This window comes from Sinocyclocheilus anshuiensis, unplaced genomic scaffold (assembly GCF_001515605.1).
Source record: "Sinocyclocheilus anshuiensis isolate Anshui unplaced genomic scaffold, SAMN03320099.WGS_v1.1 scaffold437, whole genome shotgun sequence".
Classification (NCBI taxonomy): domain Eukaryota; kingdom Metazoa; phylum Chordata; class Actinopteri; order Cypriniformes; family Cyprinidae; genus Sinocyclocheilus; species Sinocyclocheilus anshuiensis.
Genome location: NW_015539902.1, coordinates 812,747 through 832,034, shown reverse-complemented (window position 1 = coordinate 832,034; position 19,288 = coordinate 812,747). Strand labels below are relative to the sequence as shown.

At 34.9% G+C, this 19,288-nt stretch overlaps 1 protein-coding gene across 2 annotated transcripts in view; it reads right to left on the bottom strand.

Moving 5' to 3' along the window:
- LOC107686123 (lipoma HMGIC fusion partner homolog) overlaps nucleotides 1-19,288 on the bottom strand; it is a 26,724-nt gene that overhangs the window by 5,553 nt on the left and 1,883 nt on the right. The window lies entirely within an intron of this gene.

Genomic DNA, 19,288 nt, shown 5'->3' with positions numbered 1-19,288 from the left:
AAAGAACAAAAGGTATAAGAGTATAATAATGATTCTAACATAACACTAAGCCAAACACCAAAAAACCAACTACATTACATGTGTATGTAGTACAGCCACACACATATACATATATACTGTATATGTACATACACATTTATAAATTCAATATATATATTATTTCATTTCCATTTAGTTTGTTGAAGTATTAAAATAACTCAAATTAAATAAAACTAAAAACTTAATAAAAGACCTATACAGACATAATAAATTCAGACATAATTTAACTAAAATTAAAATAAATAACAAATACAAATAATACAAATCAAATGACAGTAGTTTATCAGTAATCCTAAAAAATAACACTGCCAAACACACATGCTAAAAAACAACAACTTACTTACACATAGTAAGAAATGGTTATAAAAACTGAAACAGAAGCGAAACAAGTAATAGGAAATAATATAGTAATATTATTACTATATTACTATATTAATATATTATATATTATTATATATATTATTATTACTAAAATAACAAGTAATATTGTGAGGCTATGATCAGCTCACTGTCTGCCGCTGGCCGCTTGGTCGTTACATAAAAAACAAAAACTTGTAACGAACAAAAAATGCTCCAATCGTTTTTCTAAATTAACTTAATAAAAAACGAAACAAAATATAATCACTTTGCCATTACATACAAAACTGAACAATTTTAATAGCTGAAAAAGTAGTATCAGCTGTTTTGGGAGAAGGGGAAAAAAAGACGCACTCGGGCCGGTAATTCTGATAAGCTGTCAGACACAGGCCAGGCTAGGGCCTATATTTGAGGCCTGTGCATGGCTCTACCAGGAACTATGATGGAGCAGCGCTAAATATAGCCTATAGTGTTATGTCAAAATACTCATTTATTTAATTTTAAATTAAACAAATGTATTCCTGATAGTATTCCCACTTTTTACAAAATGTAACCGTAATCTGAATACTTAGTTTTTTGATGTAACTGTAACAGATTACAGTTACTAGATTTTTGTATCCTGATTACGTAACGCCGTTACATGTATTCCATTACTCCCCAACCCTGTATATACAGGTGCATCTCAATAAATTAGAATGTCGTGGAAAAGTTCATTTATTTCAGTAATTCAACTCAAATTGTGAAACTCGTTTATTAAATAAATTCAATGCACACAGACTGAAGTAGTTTAAGTCTTTATGTTTCTCTTAAAAAAAAAAAAAAAAAAATATATTTATCACAATCGTTCAGTGTATATATATATATATATATATATATATATATATACTGGTCAAAAGTTTGGAATAATTATGTTTTTCTTTTTTTTTTTTAAAGAAAAAGCTATGCTTTTGATCAAAAATACAGTGAAAACAGTAATATTGTGAAATATTACAATATAAAACTGTTTTTATTTAAATATTTTCATGTTTTTTTTCACTACCATTCAATATTTTGGAATAAGTAGTAAAAAAAAATTCAGCAAGGACACATTAAATTGACAGTAAAAACATTCATAATGTACAAAAGATTTACATTTGAAAATATATTAAAATAGAAAATAGTTCTTTTAATTTGTAACAATAGTTTACAATATCACTGTTGTTACTGTATTTTAAATTAAATAAGTGCAGCCTTGGTGAGCATAAGAGACTTACAGTGTAAATGAAACATATTTAGCAGCTAGTGTAACTGTGTGCATACCTATGCGTGTCATGTAATGTTTGGCTCTCTTTGTGTCTGGTTACAAATGATGGGTGTGTGATCTTCTCAAGCTGTCTGTGCCGACTAGTTTTTTGTCTGAGATAATGAGAGGACAGAGGACTGAACACAAAGAACACTCCCACACACTGCCACACAAGCCCAGTAACAGTTTATTTTTGGAATGATTAGCTTTCATTTGTACTTCGACTTTGATGTCACAGACATTCTTTGATATAAAAAAAGCCTAGATTCCGGCATTAGTAACCCAGTTCTGTAGGACTTGCTCTTTGTCAGAACTTTCAAAACTTGTCTTTGTCTTTAAAATTCTTCAAATGCCTCCTGTTTCCTCCATCCATTCAAGCAGGCCTGAAAATCCATTACACTGAGTCAGCAACTTACAAAAATGACATTCTGCTTCGGAGTTCAAAACGGCAAAGGAATACAGAGGGAAGGAAAATAAGCTTTTAGGGCTTCGGCTTTTGTTTCTCAGAGGCAATAAGAGAAGTTATGAGTAATCAATAAGTTGATATTGGGCTAGTTATTATGTGAATGTGAGAGTGTGAAAAGAATGCAGACTTATGCAGAAATGAACTTCTGCAGATTGCAGCCATACTCCTTTCACCCTGGCGTGTGGTCGAGCACGGTGAGGTTTGTAAAGTTGCGAGTACAGCAGTTCTCCTTGACCAAGACAAAAATGGACCATTTGCAGTACTGTGAAACGAGGTGGGCCTTTCGTCACTGAAAAGGTGAGGAAAAATTGACAGTGATAAAGTGCTGCACACTCACACTCTTTTAAAAATGTATCTCTGTGGCTTGCAACGTGCTTCTGGTAGAATGCAGCACTGCGTTTTCAAAGTCATAATACCACCAGCATCGGGAAAGTTCTTAAAACTGTATGTAGCGCATAGTGTATAGTCAGCGTATACTAATTAAATTGCATGCTAGTCAAAGTGTGTGTACTATAATAAAAGACATGCTCTAGAAAACTAGTTTTCACTTCATCAACCAAACAATATGCATTAAAAACTAGTATGGACTAGGTATAATTCACTTCAAAACTGTACTACACAACTAGAATGAACTAGACACTATGCATAACAAACTAAGCATGCACTAAATGTAGCATAGACTAGATAGATTGCACAACAAAACTAGTGTGCAATAGGTAGCATTCACTACAAAGTACTACACAACTAGCCTGAAAGACACTATGCATTACAAAACAAGTATGCACTAAATGTAGCATATAGTAGGTAGAGTACACAAAACTAGTATATACTAAGCTCATTAGAGAAGATGTACTACACAATTACACGGAAAGACACTAGGGCATTACAAAACAAGTATGCACTAAATGTAGTGTATACTAGGCCGAGTGCACAACATAACAAAAAATGTACTACACAACTAGACTAAACTAGACACTACATTACAAACCAAGCATGCACTAAATGTAGTATATATTAGGTAGAGTGCACAAAACTAATAAGCACTAGGTAGCACTCACAACAGAAAATGCACTACAGAACTAGCCTGAAAGACACTATGCATTAAAAAAACTAAATTATTACATAAACTAAATGTAGCATATACTAGGCCAAGCAACCCAGTATGCAGTAGGTAGAACTCACTACAAAAATGTACTACACAACTAGACTGAACTAGATTGAATTACAAACCAAGTATGCACTAAATGTAGCATATACTAAGCAGAGTGCTCAACAAAATTAGTATGCACTAGATAGCATTCACAACAGAAAATGTACTATGCAGCTATACTGAAAAACACTATGCATAACAACACGTATGCACTAAATGTAGCATATACTAGGCCGAGTGCGCAACAAAATTAGCATGCACTAGGTAGCATTCACTACAAAAAAATGAACTACACACACAACTAGACACTGCATTACAAACCAAGTACGCACTAATGCAGCATATACTAGGTAGAGTGCACAACAAAACAACTGTGCACTAGGTAGCTTTCACTACAAAAAGTACTACACAACTAGCCTGAAATACTCACTAGATTACAAACCAAATATATTCGAATATTCGTTGAATTTAAAATAAAAACTTTTTTTCGCAGGTAGTCATGTTATCTTATGCTTTGAATGATGCGCCCTCTTGTGGCCTCAGGAGAGAAGCCAAAAGCTTTTCTTCACCCTAACTGAAATTATGCATTTTAAATTCGAATATAATTCGAATTTTGATAATATTTAAGTACAAAATTCGAATTTAGTTTTTCAGCCATTTTGACAGCCCTAAAACCAAGTATGCACTAATGTAGCATATACTAGGTAGACTGCACTGCACATCAAAACCAGTATGCACTAGGTAGCATTCACAACAAAAATGTACTACAGAATTAGACATTATGCATTATAACACAAGTATGCATTAAACGGCAAATACTTGGTACAGTGCACAATAAAACTAGTATGTACTGGGTAGCATTCAAGGCTGAACTATAAACTATGTATTACAAAACAAGTATGCACTAAAATGTTGCATATACTAGGTAGAGGGTACAACAAAACTAGTATGCACTAGGTAACACTCACTACAGAGAAACTACAGAAAACGTACTACACAACTAGACTACATTAAACAAAGTATGCACTAATGTAGTATATACTACGTAGAGTGCACAACGAAACTAATATTCACTAGAAGGCCTACACTACAAAATAAATATGCATGAAAAAAAAAATAATATGCACTGTGCATGAAATTGCATGCACTATAAAAGCTGAATGGTAGGAGTTGTGCATGTGAGTAATGTATATTACCAGATCTGAAATAAATGGTGGTCATGTGGACACACAGATTGAGCTGCACTAGAGCTCAGAATGTAAGGAACCCAAAAGGAATTTTGCTTTGACTTGGAAAAATTAATCTAAGGAACAAAGTGAAGAAAACAGCGGAAAGTTTGACTCATTAGATAATGATCTCATAAAATGTGTGTGTTTACTCCATATGAGTTTCAGTAACAGGACGAAAAGGGCATCGTGTGCATCTGCTACATATTTGTGTGCAGCATCAATTTGAAACAGAAACGTATGTGTGAGAGAGAGGCATAGGAGGCGCTACTTCTAAACATTTAGTCTCTAAAGGATTCTCATGTTGCTCACATATAGCGATCAAGCTCTAACCCGAAACCCATAATCCTGTTTTAAACCCTCATCTAAACACAATTCTCTCCCTGCATGAAGAATGGCCGGGTTTGAATTTTCAATCAGGCCACAAAAACAGTGAGCAACTTCAATCTTCTCACTCTCATGTCACATACTTTGCCAATACTTGCGATTCCAGAACCTTGCAATGGAATGAGAAGGTTTATGTCAAGTGGGATTAGCATTAGTTAATGTTTATCATGCAAAAAATATGGGTTTATCTCTCCATGGATCCATTTTTGTATTTGAAGAAAATACTTCAAAGATTTGAATTTAGTAAACGATGAAGAATTGGTACATTTATTAGAAATAATAAAAAATAATAATGTTATTTTTTTTATCAGACATTTCTAATTTTTAATAAAATCCTAAACTTTTACATTTCTAAATATTTCACCATGGGTGCATTTTTATTAAAAATATTTTAATTTAATAACTGATGAATCATTTTTAAAAGTTTTAGAAAACAATAAATAAATAAATAAATAATAATAATAATAATAGGAAGAAGAAGAATAAGCATAATATTAATAATAACAATAATAATTAATATTATTTTTAATGAATTTCTAAACTTCTGCATTTCTAAATATCTCACCATGGATCCATTTTTTGTTTGGAAAAAACACAAATTTTAAGACTTTATTTAGTAACTGATAAAGAATTTAAAAATGTATTTAAAAAAACTGTAAGCATAAAATATACACAGATAATTGACAGTAAAAACGAATCTAAAAATAATTTGAAGGCTTATTAAAAAGGACGAGGGACTGCAACCCCAGATAGGGGAAAACAATGGAATAGGTTGTTTTCTAGAGGTGATACACAGAACTGTAGTTATTGTGTAACACAGCAGATGGTCCACTGTCAACACAAGTATAATATATACTGTGTGTATATATATATATATATATATATATATATATATATATATATATATATATATATACTTATATATTATTTTTTTCAACTCTGTGGCCGTGTTAATCAGTTCAACCCTTTTGTTCAAAAATTGTTAAAATTCTATTTCAAAAGTCCATTTCATGGCTTGAAGGTCCATCAAAAAATAAATAAATAAATAAATAAATATTACATTATTATACAAAATATTGTACATAATATTATTACAATTATATACGCTTACATTTCATTTAAATAAATAATAAATAAATAAATGATACACTTCAATTCAATTCAAAATATATATAAATAAATGAATAATAATAATATATTATTATACAAAAATATTATACATAATATTATTACAATTACATACACTTACATTTCATTAAATAAATGATAAATAAATTATACCAACAACAACAAAATAAAAAAATATATATACATACATAAATAAATTAATAATAATAATAAGAAGAATTAATGTTGCCTGCAAAACAAACAGATGTGTAATTCCACATGCATGTGTAATTCACCATAACCCTTTGGGTTTACTCATAAGAAAACAGCTGTTGTGTTGACACAATGTTGTGCTTTACAAAGCCAATATTTCTCAAACAAAAATACTGATTTTGTCCAATTATGCCACATGCTGGCCATGATTCAAAACTTGGGATCTTGAAAGTTGGACTTCTGAAGTTTCTTCAGAAGCATACAGTCTTCAAATGTTTGATAATACCGCTATCATCGATCATGTTCTGCACTTCCATACAGTTTGGCACCAGGTAGGCGAACAATGTCAGACATCTAGCATCTCCCTTTGATGTGGGCATAAATCTGCCCTTCTTCATTAAAAAGCCCTGGCAGACCGCGATGGCTTCTGATTGAGAACAAAACCCAGCTGCTTCTCATTCTATCGCTGAAAGCAGTCATTGCTCAGAATTGGGGTGTGCTGTCCTGACATAACCATCATTTTTATGGAAGGGAGGCATTCATACGGTGCTGGTGGGTCTTACAGGCTTTGGGATTTTTTTTATCATAGAGCTCTTTCATGACTTAGATGTCTGGCTCCATGCCTGCACTGCTGATCTCTCCTGCCCACCCACTTACATTCCCTCTATGCTCCTCAGAAAAATACCCATCTCCAAGGTTGGGGAGGATGAAGAATTGTGTTACGCTGGCTTAAAAATGAGCCTCTCAGCCTGATCATTTGTTAAGTGCTCAGATACTCTGGACTATATACTGGAATAGACAACCCACTCCCGTACTGATAAATATCTCTGCTGAATTGGTGATACAGCAATATATATTTACTAGCTAACGCAAGCATCACATTTATCATTGCTCATACTTTGGGTTGAGGGCCTGAACCAGTGTTATTTTAGTATTATTATTTATATACCATTATAGTATTTATTACAATTTTGAATTTGCTCTTAGTTTTATATTTTCAGTTTAAGGTTTAAACAATTTTGTTATGTGATTTTGCAAAATATTACCATTTAATTGTTTTAATACCATTAATTGGTGATAAACTCCAATCTTGTTAATATTATAATGGATATTTAGTCTGTTTATCAAAGTTATTTCAGAAGACTTTAATGACTGCTTATGTTTTCAAACTAAGCAGCTGCAAAAACAGCATGACGATTAGCAATGCTACCGTTGCCTCTCTCGGGAGGGAGTGTCAGGTCAAAGATGAAAGGCCTTGACCATTGGGTCAATGTGAGGTCTGCGAGTTTAGACAAAGTCCATGTATGTTCTCATAAGCAAGCACTTCTGAGGGATGATGAGGCTCCAGACTGGATGCCTTATCAATCAGCGGAGCCTACTGAGGAACACAAAACAAGATATTTTGAAAAACATCTCAACTGTTTTTGCCTATAATGAAAGTCAGTGGAGTACAACGTTCATTGCATGGACAAAAAACATTAAGACATTATTTAAAAAATATCTTCTTTTGTGTTGCACAGATGAAAGTCAGTCATACAGGTTTTGAAGTGAGTAAATGATGACAATATTAATTTCTGCATGGCACGCTATCCCTTTACTGACCAAATAAAAAGGACTGCAATCACATTGTTTAAAAATATTTTGCCAGCAAAAATATAATTTGGTGCCCCATAACAACTCTTCGCGATTAAAGAAACAGACAGCCCTGAAACAGAGACGGTTCTTGGCTTTAATATCACCCATCTAGACACTTATGAAAATGGTGCCCTGAAGGCTTCGTATGACCAACATTGGTCTCCATGTTCATGCATTCCCCCTGTCATTAACATCAGTGTGTGACATCTTGGTTGGAAGATCTGATCACAGATGGCTCCATTACGGCAGCATATGGTAGAAGAGCGTACCCACACAGACCATCAAAGCCAACTTGAACCTGAAATTAAGGCCCCTTGAGAACGATGCAACATTTCTATTCTACGCCATCTTCCTGTTAAATATTTCATAATCAGTTTTTTTTTAATGTTTGGCCAGTTCATTTAAATTGCTCCTTCTGCAGATTATTTGCTTTAAACTGAAAATTGTCATCATCCACTTAACCTCAATTCACTTCAGGTTCATGTGACTTTAAACCAATTGATCTCTTTAAACCCCAAAGGAAATTAATTTTGTTATTCTTAAATAAATATACTAGTTTCTGAAAGTATGCATGTTGATTATTTGACCAAGTATTTTCTGAAGGACTTTCCCAGACCACCTACAAGCTCTTGAATGGGATTTAGGATTGAGGATTAAATAGGGAAAACTAAGGCATTGTTGTCCTAACCCATACCCTGACTGGGTGTTTTGAGACAAAAAAAGTAGTTCAAAAACAGTTTATGATCCGAAGTACTTCTAGAGCCTTTCTTTCAACAGCCTAATGATTTCACTAGTTTCAACATAACGTTCCAGCAGATGTTGAGTTTTGCTATTCTTTTTAACCCTAGAGAGAAGGAGAGGTTTATTGAGTTTGATTGAAGTCAACAATGGACACATCTGGATGCAGTTACAACACAGTACATTCCCACATAGAGGAGACGACGTCATTCAGGAATCATCAGGAGAGAACTGAGAAAAAGAACCGATGGGAGGAAACTTCCCAAAAGACCCACAACTTCTATCCATACCAGATGCTAAAATGACACTCGAGAGGTTCTGGGAAAAAGAACAGTGTTCCATTGTTCTAGAAGCAGCTCTAGAAGTGTGTCATCAAATATCAAGTGACTGAGAGAGTATGTGAGACGTATTTCAAGTAAGAGCTGTTAATAACTTCATTAACTGCCCATAAAGCTTGTATGTTTAAGGTGTAGTTCACCCAAAAATAAATTCTGGCATGATTTACTCACCTTTATGACGCTACAAACCTGTATTGTTCGTTGAACTAGTTTGGACCCCTTGGATTTTTACAGAATGGGAAAAAAAAAAGAGTTGAAAAAATGAGTTGAGTTAATAAACTAATTTTAACACTAACAGGCACCAATTACCAAACAGAAAAAATAAAATAAATAAATAAATAAACAACTGAACTGTTTCCAAACAGGTTTCATCTGCTGGTATGCCAAATATATAGCTCCGCCTCAAACTCTTGCCATTGGTTGAGCTAATGTTGCTGTTGTTGGGCAGGTTGTGCTGCTCAAACAAAGAAATGTTTTGAATTTGCCACATAGCTGACACTTTTTGGTGGGAAATCCACCTACAAATTGCTTACTTATAGCTATCTCAGCATATCAATATGGGATTTTAAAGGGATAATTCACCCAAAAATGATAATTCTCTCATTAATTACTCATCCTCATGTCATTCCAAACCTATAAGACCTTCATTCATCTTCAGAACACAAATTAAGATATTTTTAGCTCTCAGATTTCATCAAAAATAGCTTAATATGTGTTCCGAAAATGAACAAAGGTCTTAAGGGTTTGGAACAACATGACTGAGGGTGAGTAATTAATGACAGAATCTTTATTTTTTTGGTGAACTATCCGTTTAACATTTTTTAGACAACTTCAACAGAATTCAACATTTAATTCAAATCAAATTCAGTATACTTTAAATGTTTCCTGCGTTTTACTTTGTTAAAATGGAATTTTAAATAGCTCACATGTAAGGTTTCTGCCATGTATAAGAAGTCTGTACCATTTTAATATTTTTCTCCCTTTCAAGATGTGATTTAAAATACAAAATGCACTTTGATCATGGAAGAGCAGTGGAGCGGGAATCTGAAGGGTAAAAAACAGACGGGAACGAATGACATCAAAGAAATTATGGAAAACATGTAAAGGTGTGAAAAATCACTCCCAGCACCATTCCAATGGAAAAATGCCAGTGTGAAGTGAGGTCTCGCATTAGAAAGGTGAGGAGTAATTTACACTTCATCAGAATCGGTTACCTACTAAAAGGAGAGAAAAAGAGAATTCAAGGTCACTGCCTAAGAGACATGCATCACAAGTAGAGTCATCATCAGCTCGGACGTGAGAAAGACAATCCCAGTTAAGCTCATAGGATTGCAGTGGGATGGATATCAAGATACCCCAATACAATTTCGCTTTCTCTTTCTCCTGTGTAATATTCAAGGTTTGATACGTCGCCATAATAATAATAATAAAAGTAGAAGAAGAAGAAAATGCACAAAGCAATAAAGGCTGAATTGGGTGCCTTTTGGCCTCCAGCTTATAAAATAGTGATATTTTTTTGCAGAAAACGATAACACACATAGCTACAGTAAAATAAACAGACCCAGAGGTTTCCATCAGAAACATTAAAGATGATGAGAACATGGACTTCAAAAATACACCAGAGGTTGATGAGACAAACAGAGTGAAAGAGGAAAAGAAAATGAATATTTAAGGGAAATAGACAATATTAAAATGATATATTTGGGGGTAGGGGAGTTCAGCAAGGAGTGTCACAAGTTATTCTGAAGGATAATGATCTTCATAATAAATTATTAACTAGATTTTTATCTGAAGCCACTATTCTAAGGTGCTCTGGTTGGTTTTCAGCACTTTGCAGGGTGTTCTGGCTGGATACTTATTAACCAATTATTATAAAATAAAATACATTTATGAATAAAATAATTTAAAATATATATACATACTTTTTAAGCAGCAATATTTAAAGTATCATTCGTTAGCACAAATAAGGGATTAGTTAGCACCATTAAAGTTGCAAAATGCACACGCTCATACTCACAGAAAACCTTGGTTGCAAATCATGGAAGGACTGCCAACTAGGAAATGAAATCTCTAGTTTATAGTCCACTGCTCATGTGAAGAATTGGTGTGTGTGTGAGTGTGCAAGAAAAATCGTCCATCACAGGCCATCCTACGCTGCCATACTATGCTGTCACATTATGCTGTGACAGCTGTACCAGGAGTTCAAAGAACAGACTATGACTTCTTGTCGTCCCCCGAGACTATGCTGCCTTCCCTGCTCAAGAACACACAAAATAAATCAAACAAACAAAATCGCTTTTTACTTCGTCTCTAAGCATTTTTATCAGCACAAAGAATGCATGCCCTCTTACAGGTCACAGTGGCACTGGGGTCAAGAGTGATTATCTTCCTATTGATCTGCGTCCTGTCATGATCAATACTGTGTCCTTTTATTCAGCTTGCGAAGGTGACCGCGACTCTCTTTTTTTCCTAGTGAGCTACAACGTGCTGTAAAGTTGCAGTAAAATAGGCTCTCAAGCAACTGGCAAAGAGGGAAAGTTAAATACGGCTTGTGATGCAAGTTGTTCAAAGTTGTTCATTTAGTGCATGCATTTAGTACACTTGACAAATAGACCAACAAGTACATTTGAGCCCCATTTTGAATGGATAAAATTATCATTCAAAAATCTGGTGGCAGTAGGATTTTTTTTTTTTTAATAATTTAATATTTTTATTCAGCAAGGATATGCTAAATTGATTAAGAGTGACAATAAAGACATTCATATTGTTACAAAATATTTCCATTTCAAATAAATGCAGTTCTGTTGAGCTTTCATCAAAGAATCCTAAAAAAGTATTACAGTTTTCACAAACATTGCAGCATGACTGTTTTCAACATTGATAATAACAAGAAATGTTTATTTAGAATCAAATCAGCATATAAGAATGATTTCTGAAAGATCATGTGACATTGAAGAATAGCAGTAATTGTTGAAAAATCAAGCTTTGACATCAAAGGAATAAATTAAAAAGACAGTATAAGTCATTATAATCCATAATTATGTCCCCACTGGATGCAACGAATGCCTCGTTTATAATGGGTTTTCATGTTTTTGAATCAATGCTCCGGCCTGAGAGGGCATCATCACAATATGGTGAGGGGCGAAACATTTCCGTCTCACACTTGAGGTATTCGGCCAATCACAACGCACTGGATAGCTGGCCAATCACAGCACACCTCGCTTTTTCAGACCGATGAGCTTTGTAAAAATCGACGCGTTTCAGAAAGGCGGGGCATAGAGGAGAAACAATAATGTACAGTATGTGGAAAATAATGTGTTTTTTGAACCTTAAACCGCATAAACACATTTCATTACACCAAATACTGTTCTTTTTAACAGCATCATATGACCCCTTTAATATTGTGAAATATTATTACATTTTAGTATTATTAATTATGTTATGAATATATAGTCTTTACTGTCACATTTGATCCATTTAATTATTAATTTCTTTAAAAAACGAAATCATACATTTTGTTCTTTGGCAAAATTTTGCAAGATTTGGCAACTTCCTCAAGATTAACATGCCTCTAAGGTAGGAGATCAAGTCTTATTTTTTAGTTTTGTTATTGGGGACTTGCAATATATAGTGAATAAGTGATAAGAAAAACTTTTAGGATATATTTATGATATGTTTTGGTGCTTCTGTGTCCTTTTTGTCCAGAGCAGCACATTCTTCAATCTCTGTTCTTGTTCTATGTTCTATAGAAGAAAGTAAGTCATGAAGGTGACGAGTAAGCAACAGAATTTTCATTACGTTGGCTTTGACAGCAAATGCAGCAGGCTAAAAAAGAAACAGGCTGCTGCAGAAAAAAAAAATACATATTCAAACTCAAGAAAGCAGTAAACAGACTGAAAAAAATCCTCAAAGCTGTAATGGTGCCTCAGAGATACCACCTTCTGGTTGCAAGAGACTTGAAGAGATGAAAACTCTTCTCTACTGAGCTTCCTTCAAATGTGCCTGTGCCATCTGTGTGAATCAAAACCTTTCTTCTCTTCTGCTTTATCCTCAAAAAATCTCCCTCTGCCACACTGTTGGGTCGGTCTCTGAGCTAGGAGAGAAAACCATTTATTTCCTCTTTTACTGTAGCCAAAGAATGTCTCTGCTGCCACAGTCGTGGACTTTAGAGGACCATCTGGAAGCCTGGAACATTCCAGCATGATTGCCCAAAGGAGAATGCAGACCTGCATTCCAATCTGAGGGAGGGAGCCGGGCCGGAGAGGGACCACGCAGCGCTGGAAGTGGACTGAGCCAAGTTCGCCATGGAACTTCTCAAAGTTCTTGAACACAGAGGCTCCTTTGTTCACTTATCCATGGAAAGTTGGCTTTGTTCAAGCGTGTGTGTGCGTATTCGCAAAAAGTTAATAACGTCTAGCTTATGCCCTTCTGGATAAGAAAAACCGTTGCGATAAGAAATTAAAGCAATACTTCACCCAAAACCAAAAATTCTGTCATCATATAGTTACCCTTATGTCATTCCAAACCAGTATAACCTGTATTCTTTCATCTGTGGAACATGAAGTGTCTCAGCGTTGTCAATGGGGTCTAACAAAAACATGCATGTAAGATTGCGGTAGGAATGATATTGTAAAGATTTAAAATTTCAGCCACATCAACTCTTTCCAGTTTATTTTTGATGAATTTGTTTATCCATTTTACAAAACTGAACCATCTGTTCATGAATCAGACTGATCTGAGCTAACTCGCTGATCCAGTCAAAGTGGTTAACAGCTCACTGGAGGGAATGATTATGAGTGAATAATTACTTAGATTTCAGTCAATATTTGTATGAAGTGGTGTGTACTACTACTTATCCCACTTTACACCATTTTGAAGCATGAAATCCTCAGTTCCCATTGAATGAAATGAACTGGAAAATAAAAATCCTTCAAAATGTCTTCTTTTGTGTTCTGTGGAAGACAGAAAGTCATACGGGTTTGAACCAACATTAAGAAGAGTCAACATTGGGTCAGCTATCCCTTTAACAACAGTAAAAGGCCAATGTCTCCATTTGCTGATAGTTTTGCTGGATGATGACAGAGAAAGGAGTGCTAGATACTGTTCAAGAGATGCATAAGCAGACTGAGGACATGGTATACGGGCAAATATGAAAAAGTATCCGGACGCTCTTATCTGCACTCTGTGATGAGAAAACACATACCAGTATTGAGACATTTCATGTCATGAAACTGCACCTTGACATCAATTTGTTATGCTAGTAGGTATATTCATTACTTTAAAACACATTTAGCTTAATGTTTAATTTAATACATCTAAAAAAAACTGTTGTGGGAGTTTCTGTCTTTCATTCTGTCATTATGCCATTTTCTTGGTTGAAAGGTAATAATCATAACATCTCCTCTTTCATAACATAGGTTGTGGACACTAGTACATCATTCAAGCATATTCTGGCATTTAATTTACTATAACATATTATAATTTTGGATGCACTTGTATAAACAAAATCTGTCAAAAAGTAATTTCAATTCAAAGTAAAAAAAATTGTAAAATATAATTTTCACATTAAAAATTAATGATTTACATTTTTTTGGATCATTGAGATTATTTTCATGACAATTATGTACATTTTCCCTCAATTCTCATTACTGCAATATAAAAATACTAACCCTCAGTTTATAATAATGTGTAGTTTATATTTTAATTTAAAATCAAATCTAAATTGTAAAATTTCACATTATTGTAGTTTTTCTTTTTCTACCTGTAGTTTATGACTATTTGTAAAATAATATTCTATGCTTTTTTATCACAATTATAGAATTACAGAAATACAGAGACATCATTTAAATTAATAAATGATACAATCCTTTGATAAATTTGTTACATACACTAAAAGATAGATCATTTAAATTACATACCAGATACATTACAGCAAAGAAAATTTGGGGTTACATATGCTTCATAGTCATGAAAATAACATCGCAATGCAAAACATTTTTTAATGGCTTTATTGCCTTTATGTAAAATAAAATTTCATTTTGGTTTTGTGCTGTAATATAGCTGGACCTGTGAGATTTCTAATCTTGCATATCATTTAGGAAGGATAAAATGTGGATTGAAATTCCATCATAATGGGCTACACCCAATGGTGTCGAGCAGTGTGATTACTCAAGTCTTCAATGTCACATGATTCTTCAGAAATCATTCATTTAATATAATCTAATATTCTGATTTGGTGCTCAAGAAACATTTCTTTTTATAATAAATGTTGAAAATAGTTGTGCTGCTTAATATTTTTGTGGAAACTATGATACTTGTTTTCAGGTTTCTTTGATGAATAGAACGTTTTTAGCATTTATTTGAAACAGAAATCTTTTGTAACATTATAAATATCTTTGCTGTCATTTTTTACACTAATGGTGTAAAAGTGAGGTATTTCATCTCTTTTTATCATAGAAATCCTTTCCACAGAATAACTAGATTCTTGCCTGCAACCACTGCAGAAAATGCAAAAAAAAAAGTGATACAGACTCTAGTGGGCATAGTTATGGTTCAATGAATGCATTCTTTTTCATCTTCTACTGCAAAATTCATACAGGGCAGCGAATACTCAAAAGTAAAGAGAAAAAGGAGTAAGATAAGAAAGAGTATCAGAGAACAGACTTTTGATAGGGGCTGTCACAGAGCTGCCCTCTGTTCCCTCTGCCTAGCCATAAACACATACTTGGGTTTTAAAACTCTTTATTTACCTTGATGTGTCAGCAAGGTGGAGAGATGGATGACATCCACACACACACACACACACACACATCCACATTTACACACCTGAACACTAAAACCAGTGGACATTTAAGTTTTTCTTATAAACTGTTGGCTATTACCTGGATCAGCATACATAGTGGTGGCCATCTTGAACTGAGTAAAAGACCCGAAAGGACTTTTGTCAGCCTTTTTATACCTTTGCTGTGTTGCATCATGGGGAGTGGGAGATACCAAGTATGAGTGGAAAGGGGTGGAAACTGTTTTATGAGTTCTTGTATTTGACTTTCTATAATTATTGCTAAATTGAAGTTATGGTATATTGTGCTATTGATATTTGGTGTATTGAAGGAAATAGTGTTATTCGATGTTTAATCCTTTTATGTGTTAATACTTCATATTATTGTCATGTGATATTACGGCTTCTGGGAAATGGTTGAACCCAAGTGTATAAATTCTCATGTAATGAAGCAGTCAGGGAGTCTTGCATTCAGTGAGATATAATCCATGCTGCATACTCCGATACAGTAGGTGGCGGTATGCACCTGATAAGTCATGGTTGCAATCCGCCATAAAACTAACAAGAAGAAGAAGTCAGGGAGTCTTTAGCTGGGGTGCAGTGAGTGCAGTAGCTATTGAGGAGTCCTCTGATTGAATCATTGTTATACCTGAACCAAGGTTGTTTGTTTTTGTTTGTTTGTTTTTGTACTTTGAAGTAGGATTTTTATTGGTACCCTTAAGGGATTTTCCCCTATGGAATTTTGTCTGTGTTTTGCACCTGTGAGCACTCTGCACTTCATTGGCTTGGGAAAAACGAAATAAAAAGAAAAGCCGGCATTCAGCATCCTCCATTCATTGTTTGAAGAACTCTAGATGGTACCTCTAGTGGGACTGTGACAGGGGCATGAGGCAATACATAAGGGACGGAAAGCTTGGGAGAAATCCAAACAGTTGATTTTTGCATTCGCAAACTGTAACAAACTCATCAGGCAATGTCATTACAGCAAAGTGAGAAATATCTCCCAGGAGCTGAGGTTGTTCGGAAAGGATGTCCTCAGTATTTTTCTAATGTGTTAAGAAGACATTAAAAAGTAATTGAGAAAACACCCAGATCCCAGTGAGTCATATCGGCAGATCTCTCAAGCGAAAAAGACTCATTTCAAGTCTCAAGGGTTCTCATTGGCCGGGATTCTGACAGTAGCCAGACGGATCCCATAAATCCTATGGTAAATTCACTGTATGAAACACATGACTGAGCCAACTGTCTTTCAGGAGAGCGTGCGTGACGTATGCAAACATGCAACGGGTGCTGTGAAGCAAGACGTGGGTGTGAGAGGAAATCCAATAGGATGCAGGAACCATAACGTTCATTCAGAACGCACAGACAACAACATACTTCCCAAGTCTGACCTACTAACAAATAATATTCCCACCTGAAAAGGGCAAACTGAAGAAGTGATACACCAATGTGGCATCTGGCATCCATCCCAGAATTAGTAAGTCCGTAAGCGAGTCTCTATTGCCTTTACTGTATCAAGTGATAAAAACAAAGCAAAATCACAGCCTTCTAGGACAAGGAAAAACTGCAAACAGGAAATATTTAGCTGCCCTTAAATAAAACATCACAAAGAAAGCAGGTGTGCGTATCAAAGTGTGTGTGGAAAAGTAAAGAGAGCACAAAGGACAGGATTAGGGAATATGAAAGAGATACGAAAAAGAGAAGTGTTGCCTACGGTCCCTCATAGAGAGGTCACATATAATCAACCTCTATTATTTCCCATCTCTCTGAAATGGAGCAAAGTCACCGCTCTGAGGCAGGACAAAAGAAGAGAGGGTGATGTAAGTCATAAGGGCCCGTGAGGGGCCCTCCTCCCCTCATATACTGCTCATTACAAAGCCAATCGCTTCATAAGCAGCTCTGTTACTGCCTCACAAATATAAAGATCTCGTAAAAGGAAAGTAACAAAAGATAATTTATTCTGTTACCTCCTGCTCTCTCTCTTTTTAACCTGTGTGTGTGTGTGTGTGTGTGTGAGTGAGAGAGAGAGAGAGAACAAGCCTGGATTTGCAATGCATGTCCTCTTTCCTGACCATTAAAAGCTTATTTGGCCAGGACTATTTTTCCCTGAGGAGGTCAGGTAAATTTGTGCTTCACAGACGTTTGAACAAGCCCGTTTTTCCCTCATTCCTCTGTATAAATTACTGAGCAATTTCAATTTTTTGGGGTCCTGGGAGAAATCGAATGCTGTCCGAAGAGGAATGTGTGTGATTACGGTATATTATTTTTCAGAACGCTTCTCCTCATTTACTTTGACCTTTGGTGAATGCCGTAACTAAAGCTTAAATTTCTCGTTTCACTGCCTGGTGTGCCTTCATGATGGATTTAGACCTTTCGGCTGACTTCAGCTTGCCATCTGGGTAAAATAACAGTCGGTGGTTTAAGTACTGCTGGTATTGCATCTGATATGAAAAGAATGAGTAGCAATATAGAAATACAATCACAAACTAATCAGAAAGATCACAGTAGTAGGAGCATCTGGTATGACTCACCCTCATGTCAAGGTCAATGGGCTCCAATGTTTTGTTGAAATAATGTCAGAGCGACATGAGAGTGAGTAAATGATGAGAAGTTTCATTTTGGAGTGAACTATCCTTTGAATTAAATTAGTTTTAGTTTGTAATTTTACCAAATTTTCCATAATACGCCCACTTCCCATACAAAATCAGTACATGAAATCATAGACGTTCTGTGTTAACAACTGTAGCTCAATCATCGGTTGAAAAACCAATCCCATCTGACCAGTACTAAGGACATGAAAGGAAACTCTTGTTTGCTTTTCACTATTTGTTTAGTTACCAAGCAAACTCGAACTGATTTTCACCAGGGTGTAAGTTTGGTGTGTTGGCCCAAATCAACAGGCTCCTATCCTCACAGGATGACATGAATCGTAGCAACAGAATGTCAAAACAAGCACACCAGGTTTCACTAAGAGGATGCGGTTGTCATCATGTGTTCCCGCTAGGAGCTGCTAAGTACTTGCGTCTGGGAAAGACGCAAACGAAAGTGTGTTTGAGAAGTTGCAGTGTTTCATTTGACTATGCATTTACAAGCACATTCATCTATCCTTCTGACAACCCACCTGTTCATCCAACCAATAAATGCACCGAAAATTAGTAGCTGACCAATGCCAATACCAACTAACTACTGTAGAAAGTGGGGTGGCCAATATAAAGCCTATATTAGGTTATTCCTATAAGAAAATAAAATACAATTATTTATATTATATACTATATAAGCCAATATTAGATTATTTTATAACAATGTATTTATTTTATTTTAATTAATTTTATTATAGGATGATAATGCTCAAAACTCAAAATTTATATCAGCAGAGTTATCAGCATGGCCAGTATCACTCTATCACTACTTAAAACTATAACAGTTGCCCATTCAATCATTCATCTAGCTGTCACACTCTTCATCTCTCAATCCATCTATCCACTCATTCTGCCGTCTATACATCCATTCATCCAACCATTTCACCATTTACCCATCCACTAAATCTCCAGTCAAACTCACCTCCCACAAAC